Source organism: Lygodium microphyllum, chromosome 2 (assembly GCF_053477565.2).
Source record: "Lygodium microphyllum isolate KBCC chromosome 2, Lygodium_microphyllum_v1.1.10, whole genome shotgun sequence".
Lineage (NCBI taxonomy): Eukaryota > Viridiplantae > Streptophyta > Polypodiopsida > Schizaeales > Lygodiaceae > Lygodium > Lygodium microphyllum.
Window position 1 is genome coordinate 111,205,526 of NC_141136.1, and position 9,995 is coordinate 111,215,520.

General features: G+C 37.6%; 1 non-coding gene across 1 annotated transcript; it reads right to left on the reverse strand.

Annotated features, from left to right (window-relative positions):
- Positions 1 to 3,258: 3,258 nt before the first annotated feature.
- Positions 3,259 to 3,328, reverse strand: TRNAS-ACU (transfer RNA serine (anticodon ACU)). Its single transcript has one exon. It is a non-coding gene; the product is annotated as a tRNA-Ser (tRNA).
- Positions 3,329 to 9,995: the final 6,667 nt, after the last annotated feature.

The following is a 9,995-nucleotide window of genomic DNA, read 5'->3' on the forward strand; positions in this document are numbered from 1 at the left end:
TTAATGTGAAAGATACAGTTTGTGGCATGTTGCTAGAGCATTGTAGAGTGCCAGTAAGTATGTTAGCGACTTTCTCAAGCGTCAGCGTTCTTGGAATCCACACGGCACCTCATTCGTGTGTCATGGTGTGTAAGTGATTTTCGAGTAAGTTCATTGATTCTCATAGTAAATAGAATGGGAGTAAAAAAATATTTAAGAGGGTAAAAAAGGGATATGAATACTTGATTCTTAGTACTCCATATTTTTTATTTTCTATTTTTAAATTTATGTTAAATAAATGGATAATAAATAAATAAAAAATAGAAAAAATACCAATAAATAATGGAATATTGAGAAGAAATCTCAAAATCATAAAATATAATTATATTATATATAGGAATTTAAAAATCATAAAAACAAGCATTTTTGTGTTTAAAAAAGACGTTTCGATGGTAATCAAGTGGTCCTAGTGCCATTTGTGGCGTGTTAAAGGAATCTATGTGTAAAAAATCAGAGAATAATAATTGAAAAGAATGAATACTCCACTTCATGAGTAGGATGATAGTGTACTATTTATGTTCCAACAAAGATAGCATGAGTCGAGAGCTCTCAATGCCTTTGGGGTGTATTTAGCAATGTCGAAACAAGTAGAAAAGTCATGGAAAGATGTAAAGGAATTATTTTTGTGCATTCACACATTGGTTGTCTTATTAAACATGTTTATGCACATTCATTCACATTTTGCATATAAGTATAATCTTGCATATATCGTTGTACTGCAATTGTATTCTATTGACCGAGTGTGCAAGATACATCCAACCTGTTCAGATATCTGAATCATAAGGGATATAAGTAAAAGAAAGAGTGGATTTTGTTTCATTGTCCTATATGTATTAAGATGGCACATCCTGGGGCCAATCCTTAGGGTATAGGAGAGCCATAGGAGCCACATCAATTAGCCAGGAGAATACTCTTTGTGTGTGTGTATTGAGGTGAAGTAGTCACCTATGTGTGGGAGAATCCCTTTTCTTGGAGTTGGGATGGACAGTATGTTGAATTATAGTTTGAAGATTATATCTACAAATGCATTCGTTAGATACATTATTTTGTAGCATCCAGATACTCCTAGCAAACAATGAGGCCATAGAGATTGTTTGGAGAGTGTAGGAGCCCAAGCTATAGCCTTAGAGCCCATTTTTTGTCCCGAGTAGTGCATTTTCCAGAAGCTACTTATGAATGGTGATTGTTGAACCTTGGTTGGAAAGGGATCTGAAACTCTATAACCTTGACCATTAGGGGTGTGCTAAAATATTTGTAAAATGGGATTTGTCTAGGGATTAAAACAATTGGCTTGCCCTATACAAAACCTACTAATGTATCTAATTAACTATGTAGAGCATACATCCTCTATGAGGGATAATCTAATGTATGTGAAAAGTAACCATTTAGTACTTATTCCCTTCTCTAGTGTCATGGTATTCCTTGGTGTGGCCTCTATCTAAGAGACATTGTGCACATCCATCCATCAACCTAGAGGATATGCAACAAGTATGTTGGAACCTATGGCAGTCATAGCATTGACTTATGATCATGCTAAAGTAGTAACGCCATGGAAAAGTACCGACACACAATGGAATTTAGTTATGGAAAAAATGTTCCAAAGTGGTGGGTTACCATGCTAAAATATTAAGCCTCTCAAGGACATTGGAAGCCTTAGTTGTTAAGGGGAAACTGTTGCTCAAAAGGCATGATCTTCAACTCTAAGTAAGGTTGATATATTTACTTTAGGTGGTGAGGGGAAAAATCTCTTACATAAATCTATTATGGAATTGCCTATGGAAGGCCAATGGATGGAAGAGCCTCTGAGAAAGGATCAAAATGATATGCTAAAAGTTATAGGACTCCCTAGACCACTTTGTGAGTTTGTAGAAAGGGACATCAATTGAAATATTAACTTTCATACATCGATAAAAGTGAAAAGGAAAGACATTAGAGACTATGAGATGCTAGGATTAGGTCAAGATGAATATAAAGATCTAGACGACCTAGTGTTGATCCCAAAGAAGAGGAATAAATGCCCTCCTCCTTATACAGATCACCTAGTATTTTATGGGCTATTAGATGAAGATCCGATGTTGCATTTGAAAGAATACGGTCTAACTTGCCTTGCGAGTGGGTCTAATAATAAACATCGAATGCTTGTGTTTTCAAGTACCTTGAAGGGAGAGGCTAATAAATGGTATTGAAGCCTCCCAAGAGGGTCAATAAGAACCTTTAAGGAACTTTGTGACAAATTCCAAATGAGTATGAGAAGAAGGTTCCCATGATTTTGGTATTGGGACAGCTTGCATAGATTCTCTATAGAAACTTTGATGATATTCTTAGGCTTTGGCCAAGAAGACCCACTGTGTTGTTGAATGATGTGACATATGAGCTCTTTATTATGAGTGGCTTAGTGATTAATACACAAATCCAAGTGGATGTGAGGTCTGAAGTCATTAAGTGAGGCTAAGATATGCAAGTAGTTGACTATGAGCAAGATATTTAGAGATGTTGGGAAAAATTTTGGAGTTTTTTCCACTCATTGTTGCAAGTGCATCCAAGTATCCAACATTTTTTTCAAGGAGATGATTCAGTTGCTAATACCAAGTGAACCTCTGTGGGGGACCTGGGTACTCAAAATCTCCAAGCAAGCAATGTGAATTCTATCTACAGTGATAGCATGGCTCTTGGTGGAAAGGTTTCAAGCCAAGCAAGTCCTAGTAGGGCTTACAACACTCCCATGAGAGGTGGTTGTGAAGACAAAATCAATAAAATCATTGGGACTACAAGTGTGGATGAGTGTCCTATGTGTAGTTCTATTTTGGCTCTTGGAAAGGCTCTTGAGAGACCTTTTCCATCTATAAGTGAATCATACTTTTGGGTGGATGTTGTTCCTCTTAGTAGGAGCATGATGCCTAGAGTAAGAAGTTGTAATGTGGACAAAGACAAGTAAAGGCATCCGATGTGAAGAAGATGTAGAATGCAAAAGGTCTACTTGTGTTGGATGGAATTCATAAGTATGTGAGGCAGTTTGGTTATACCAATAAGTCTGTATTGAGTTGTTCGGACCTAAAACGGGCCCGACATTGGCTCTAAGAAAGGCACTGGACACGTGTTTTGGAAAGTATTGTTTTGGAAGTGACTTTAATTTTCCTGTCTAGGCTCAACTCGCTTAACGTTGGCGGACTTGCTTGATTTGATTAAACAATCTGAAAAGATGTCGGGGATATTAAGAAATGTCTTAATGCAAGATTCGAACTTACAGCCTATGGATTAGTAGTCCATTGCTCTACCAATTAAGCTAATCTGGAACCCCTGTATGGAAATTTATTTTTTTTCTTTAGCCATATTAAATCATATGAGGATTAATGAGTTTAAGAATAACTAAAATGCCTAAACACTGATATTAAGTTTCAATTATATCTACAAAACAGCACAAAAAAGAAACTATGATATTTTAGGTCGATTTGCCAAATAAACTTTCTAGTCAGACGCCATTAAGAGGACCCCCAATAATTTATTGGGAACTGTACGAAGTATTTGAAAGATAGGGAAAAAGTACCATTCGGGTAATATTTCCAATGGAGTCACAAAAGGATTTGCTGGTTCACCAATCATTGATGGTTTCGGAACCGCAAGACCCACAGTACATGCAAACGTCCCTAAAATGACTACTGGAGAGCAACCAACAAAGAAAGATGGAGATCCGGCATTATGGCGCGTGATCCTCCTAACCCTAGATAAAAGGTGGAAAGCGAGGATAAAGTGCTTTAGTTAAGTGTCATTGCTTATGACGTTATTGCTGTAGCCTCAAGGAGGTTTGGCCATTGCTTCAACCTTCCCGAATTCCTGCAGATTCGGGTCGTTTTCCGCCACCGGAACGTCTTGAAATAATTCCCATATGGGATAACAAGCTGATCAAAACATCTTAGGGAAGGTTTAGCACCTCGATGCTGAAAGCCATAATCAATGCGCTAATGCCTTTTAGTTAGCGTGCTATGATAATATATATTTATTAATCTGGTTGTTTTTTTTTACCATTATCTTTGTCCCTGCAAGGTACTACTCACCTAAAGCCACCCACATGGCCTCGTAGCCCCCAAGAGAATCTATAAACTTTGTGTTGGTATGATGTTGTAGTGCAAGGAATATCTCTTTTCCCACTCCTCAAAAGGAGTCCCTAAACATGATGGTGTTATACACCACGTAGCACACACACAAGGAGCACCCCTTGGTTGATCACTTTGGCTCCACTATGGCTCTCCTACACCTTGGGGATTGGTCCGAAGATGCACAATGAACATAAAACACGTTCAAAATAAAGCTTCACTATTTCAATTAAACAATCTAGGAGATGATAGATAAATGTCACCAAATAACCCTTAGGAACCAACTATCTAGCCCTACGACGTGGGATACCTCACACTCTCAACGTCTCATCACTTATACAAACACGTGCTATGCATCCATGATATAATACCATGCAATGTGTCAATGCAACTATGAATATGACCATCATGCTTAAACAAATATTCATTAGAAATCAACGTGATAGTGCGAAGATAATTCTTTTCATGATTTCCTTCTACTACACAAGTGCTTTGTTGCTTAGGGCTAGCATTGAGCTTCCTCATGCTACTAGTCCCTTTAAATTTTGAAAAACCACGAACTCTATAAGATGTGCATCATGAATCATCATAATTTAACATAATTTATCCACTACCACCCTCTACTCCGTACCACTTAAAAGTTTGCATGCATTGATAGGTATAAGGCATGGTTTTTTAATGTACTTTTCTTTATGGAAAGTGATAAAAACTCACTCTAGCAAAAAGATAGGTCTGAAGTGAGACTAAACCTCATGCTTTAACTCTATTATGCATTCACAAACATTAATCTTATTTTTATTTATCTTTATGACATGAAAAACCTAAATTTTTTTATTTTTCTTATTTTTTTATTTATTTATAAAAAATTATAAAAAATGATTGAGTTTTAAGTTTAGACTAATTACTCTTATGAAAAATGATTTTCTTAGCATGTTTCATTCCATGGGAATGACAAATGCACACCAAAAACCCAAAAATTGCATATTTTCCCTTAAACCGCCTAGTCTCAGGTTTTGCATGTTTTGAATAAAATTATTATACGCCTAATTTTTTATGACTCCAACATGGCTGATCAAAGCAATCAAATATAATCATTACTAACCATTTCAAAATAACAATTCATCATAAAATGATAAGATATACATTTTTATCATAAAATCGCTCATTATATGATGCGCGTTGTTAGACATTATAGGCCCATTGACACTCTTTCATGGCCGCTGATGATCTATCCAACTCCGATTCATGTCTTTTTCCAATTTGACTTCATCATTTTGACAAAAAACATCAATTTCATTCCATCCCCCTCTCTTTTACATTGATCCATGAGAATAAACTACAAGAGGAGAGAGGAAAGAGAAGAGAGAAAGACCGAAATCAGATCTTCTTGTAGAATGCATCAAATTGGATCATCTCTGAAGCCAAAGGGAGTGAGAAATTGATGGAGCTTACTAGCAAGAGCATTCTTCAGATGATTGCAGGTCCAAAAATGATAAAATTTTGAGAATTTGGGGGCACTAAAAAAAACAATGCCCCCCTCCTCCACGTTTTGCAAAATGTGACTTTTCAAATCTACACTAGTAAACAAGATTAAGCTTTGGTTTTTAAAAAAACTAGTTCAATTTGGAGGTTTCACACTACTGAGCAAGTAGTCTTTTCACTTTCAGAGGGGCAAACACGCTTTGGATTTGAGATCTGTCTAGACGGCCGACTTCGTGACGTCAAAATCTATAACCCTAGCGACCATCATGCACTTTCTAGCTTCCGAATCATATAAATGCTTCATAATGCAAAAACTTGCAGGGATTAAATGGGGGTCAAATGGATTCCGATCGACGAACCGAGACTTGCGTTGGGTTCATGACATCAAACTCCATCCAGAAAACTCCAACTCATCGATCCACAACCGTTTCATCTTGCATGAAAATTTGGTCTGTTAAGGCCTCCCGGACTCTATTATGCTTCAAAATTTATCTCTAAAATCCACTCTCATTGGGGATCATGGGATAGAGCGACTTATCCTGTCAAATCCCATGAACTAATCTGCATAAACAAAAAACATAAAAAGCATTAGACTGCCACAAAAAATATACTCAACATAGCACAAGAACAACTCTCACTTTATCCCTTGACAACACCAAGGAATGAAAAATCCTCAAGGGGTAGGCCCAACATAATCTGATAGACATCTAGATCAAGTCACTAACTAACTACTCCAACATGGACTAGCTAAAAGAACCATCAGAGGTGTCATCCTAGTGGTGGCCTGAACTACCTATCCAAGTTAGGACAACTAGACCAGGAACTCCTACTAGGTGAGAACTCTTATAGCCTATTCATCATATATTCCCTTCTAACACATTTTCTTTCCAAGATTTCTATACTTAGGCATGTAAAAGGGAGGGAGCTAAGCGTAGAGTGACCCAAGGAAGGAGAACATGGGATTGGCCTTAGGTCCATGTACCTAAGAACCTACCAAGCTCTCGCGAGGCGACACTTAATCCTTTTTTGTTTCACTCACTTTTATTTTCACTCCAACCTTCGGGGCAAACACGCTTGGATTTGAGATCCGTCTCGATGGTTGGCTTCTTGATGTCGAAATCTATAAGCCTGGCCACGATCACACACCTTTTGGATTCCCGAACATATAGCTGATTCATAACACAAAACCTTCTTGCGGGGATTAAATGGGGGGTCAAACGGACTCTGATCGACAAACCAAGACTTGCATTGGGTTTGTGGCATCGAATTCTATCGAGGAAAACTCTAGCTCATCAATCCGCAATCGTTTCATTTTGCATGAAAAATTGGTCTTTTATGGCCTCTCGAGCTCTTTTTTGCTTTAAAAATTGCCTCTGAAATCCACTCTCATGAGTCCATTGGACTAATGTGGCAAATTGTGGCAGTGCAAGAATGTTAAAAGAAATGTGAGATGGATTTGGATTTACAAAATCTCTAAAATTGTGGTTGGTGTGTTGATGAAAGGCCAAGAATTCTAGGTGCACATACCATGGTCAATTCCCAACTTGATGAGACTAGAGGTCATAATGATACATCTAATAGTATGCACCACTTTGGGATGCATGTATGTGATGGAATTACAATCGAAAATCTACCTAGTTTTGGTTATAGCATTGACATATGCAATAATCCAAGATGGGGATGGCTTGAATGAGCATAAATGTGTGATTGTCTCTATAGGAGTGGTCTTTGTAAAGCTCGGATGACCAATCTATTTGAATGACAATCAAGGTGGGACACATGAGCCCGATGAAATCATTCACATACTTGCCAATGGAAAAGAAATTTTGTCTACTCATCAACTTGCAAAGTGACATTTAGCCTGGGAAGTAATCTCTCTAAAATGGGATTTAGGATCATGAATTCAGGGGCCTACGAATGTTTATGGGTATGGACTGGCTAATCCCCAATAATGCACATATTCAATACTAAAAAGGCCAAGTGACTTTTCAAAACCTAAAGAGGGAAAAAGTGATGACCCAAGGTGAGGCAGGAAAACCCAAGGTTCAACTAGCCAAATCATCTCACATAATAAAAGGATTTAAAAAAGGATTACCTATGTATCTCATTGAATTAAATAAGGTTGAGTAGAATAATCAAGACAAGGGAGAGCCATATTTGCTGAAGGAATATGATGTCATCTTCCCAGAAGAGTTGAGTGAATTACCACCTCAAAGAGAAGTCGATCGAGATCAGAGTTGAACTAGGAGCCCACTCCAATCACTAGAGTCCATATAAAATATCTATCCCTAAAGCAATTGAGTTGAAAGAGCAACTCAAGCTGTTACTAGATCAAAGATACATCAGACCCAATAGTTCACAATGGGGAGCCCAGTATCATTTCAAAGGAAAAAAGATGGAACTCTCTGCCTTTGCATTAATTACCAAGGTCTAAACCAGGTAACAATCAAGAATAAGTATCTATAGATGAGCTACTTGATAGGCTGCAAGGAGCAAAAATATTTTCCATTAAGATTGATCTCCAATCTGGTTATTACCAAATAAGGATCAAGGAAGAAGATATCCCCAAAACTTCCTTCAATACCAGATATGGTCATTTTGAATTTCTTGTAATGTCTTTCAGTCTAACTAATGCCCATGCTACATTTAATAGATTAATGCATGACATTTTTTGACCTTATCTTGATGAGTTTCTTCTAGTCTTCTTTGATGACATCCTAACATACTCCAAGAGAGATGAAGACCATGAGCTACAATTGCGCAATGTGCTGGACACAATGAGGATGCACAAGCTCTATGCAAAGAAAAATAAGTATGCCTTTTTCAAAAGAAAGATGGAATATCTTGGATTCATAGTATCTGCTCAAGGAATCTTTGTAGACCTAGCCAAATTCAAAGATGTTCAAGAGTGGCAACCACCAATGACAGTTAAGGAAGTGAGAAGTTTTTTAGGGCTGACTGGATGGTATAGATTTTTCATAAAAAATTACGCCCTAATAGCTATATCTCTCACTAATTTGCTAAAAAGGAAAATTGCTATTGAGTGGATGCCCATTGAGCAAGCCAATTTTGAGCAAGAAAAGATTGGTAACAACACCCATTTTTAAGCTACCTGACCTAAGTCAAGATTTTGAGCTTGTAATAGATGTAAGTTCTCTTGCATTAGGTTGTGTGCTTACGCAGCAAGGTCATCCGATAGCCTATTCCTCAAGGAAACTGAAAATCCATGAGAGGAATTACCTCACTTATGATCTTGAGCTATTAGCTGTGATCCATGCTCTCAAATTGTGGTGACACTATCTACTTGGAAGCAAGTTTACTTTGGTCGACCACAAAAGTCTCAAATGTGGATCTTTACTCAACCAGACCTCAACATGAGGCAGCGTTGGTGGATTGAAGTCTTGCAAGAATTTGATTTTGAAATCAAGTTCAGACTTGGAAAAGAGAATGTGATTGCTGATGCATTAAGTCGTAAAGCTTTTCTAAATGCACTTATCATGGAAGAGTCATCTAAAAAGGAGAGACTTTAGCTACCATGATATGGATGCCTAGCAATCCAGTCATTGGGCTAGCCAAAGACAGGGCAGACAAGGATCCTAAGTATCAGCTAATGCTTAGAGAAATCCTAGTTAAGGACATTGATCCTAAGCTCAAAGTCAAATACCAAAATTTCACTATGGATGATGGACTTGTCTATTTCAAGACAAGGCTCTGCATTCCCCTTAGTCAAGTAATGAAAAAGAAGATATTATGGGAAGCCCATGACTCCCCATTCTCAGGACACCTTGGCTATGCAAAAACTATTAATGCAGTCAGGGAAAGTTACTATTGGGAAAGACTGAAGCATGATGTACTCAAATATGTTACTAAATGCCTAAGTTGCCGGTGAGTGAAAGTTGAGCGTGTCAAAATGCCACGAAAGCTCCAACCACTTGACATTCCATAGATGAAATGGGATTTCATCAGTATGGATTTCGTAGGTGGCTTACCTTCTATTCAAGGAGGGTATAATTCAATCATGGTGATTATGGATATGCTGACAAAGGTCACTCATCTTATCCCAATCAAGACCAAGTACAAAGCTTCAAATATTGCACCACTATTTGTGAAAGAAATCTTTAGGCTTCATGGATTTCCTAAACAGATCATTAGTGATCGTGACTCTCTGCTTATGTCAAATTTCTAGCGAAGCCTATTTGGAGCAATTGGAACCCATCTTTCCTTTAGCACAGCTTACCATCCCCAAACTGATGGTTAAGCAGATCGTGTTAATCAGGTGATTGAAGATATACTGAGAGCTTACTATTCCAGAGAACTGACAAGATGGATACAATAGTTGCCCTTAGTAGAATTTTCGTACAATGCATCATATCACCACAGTAT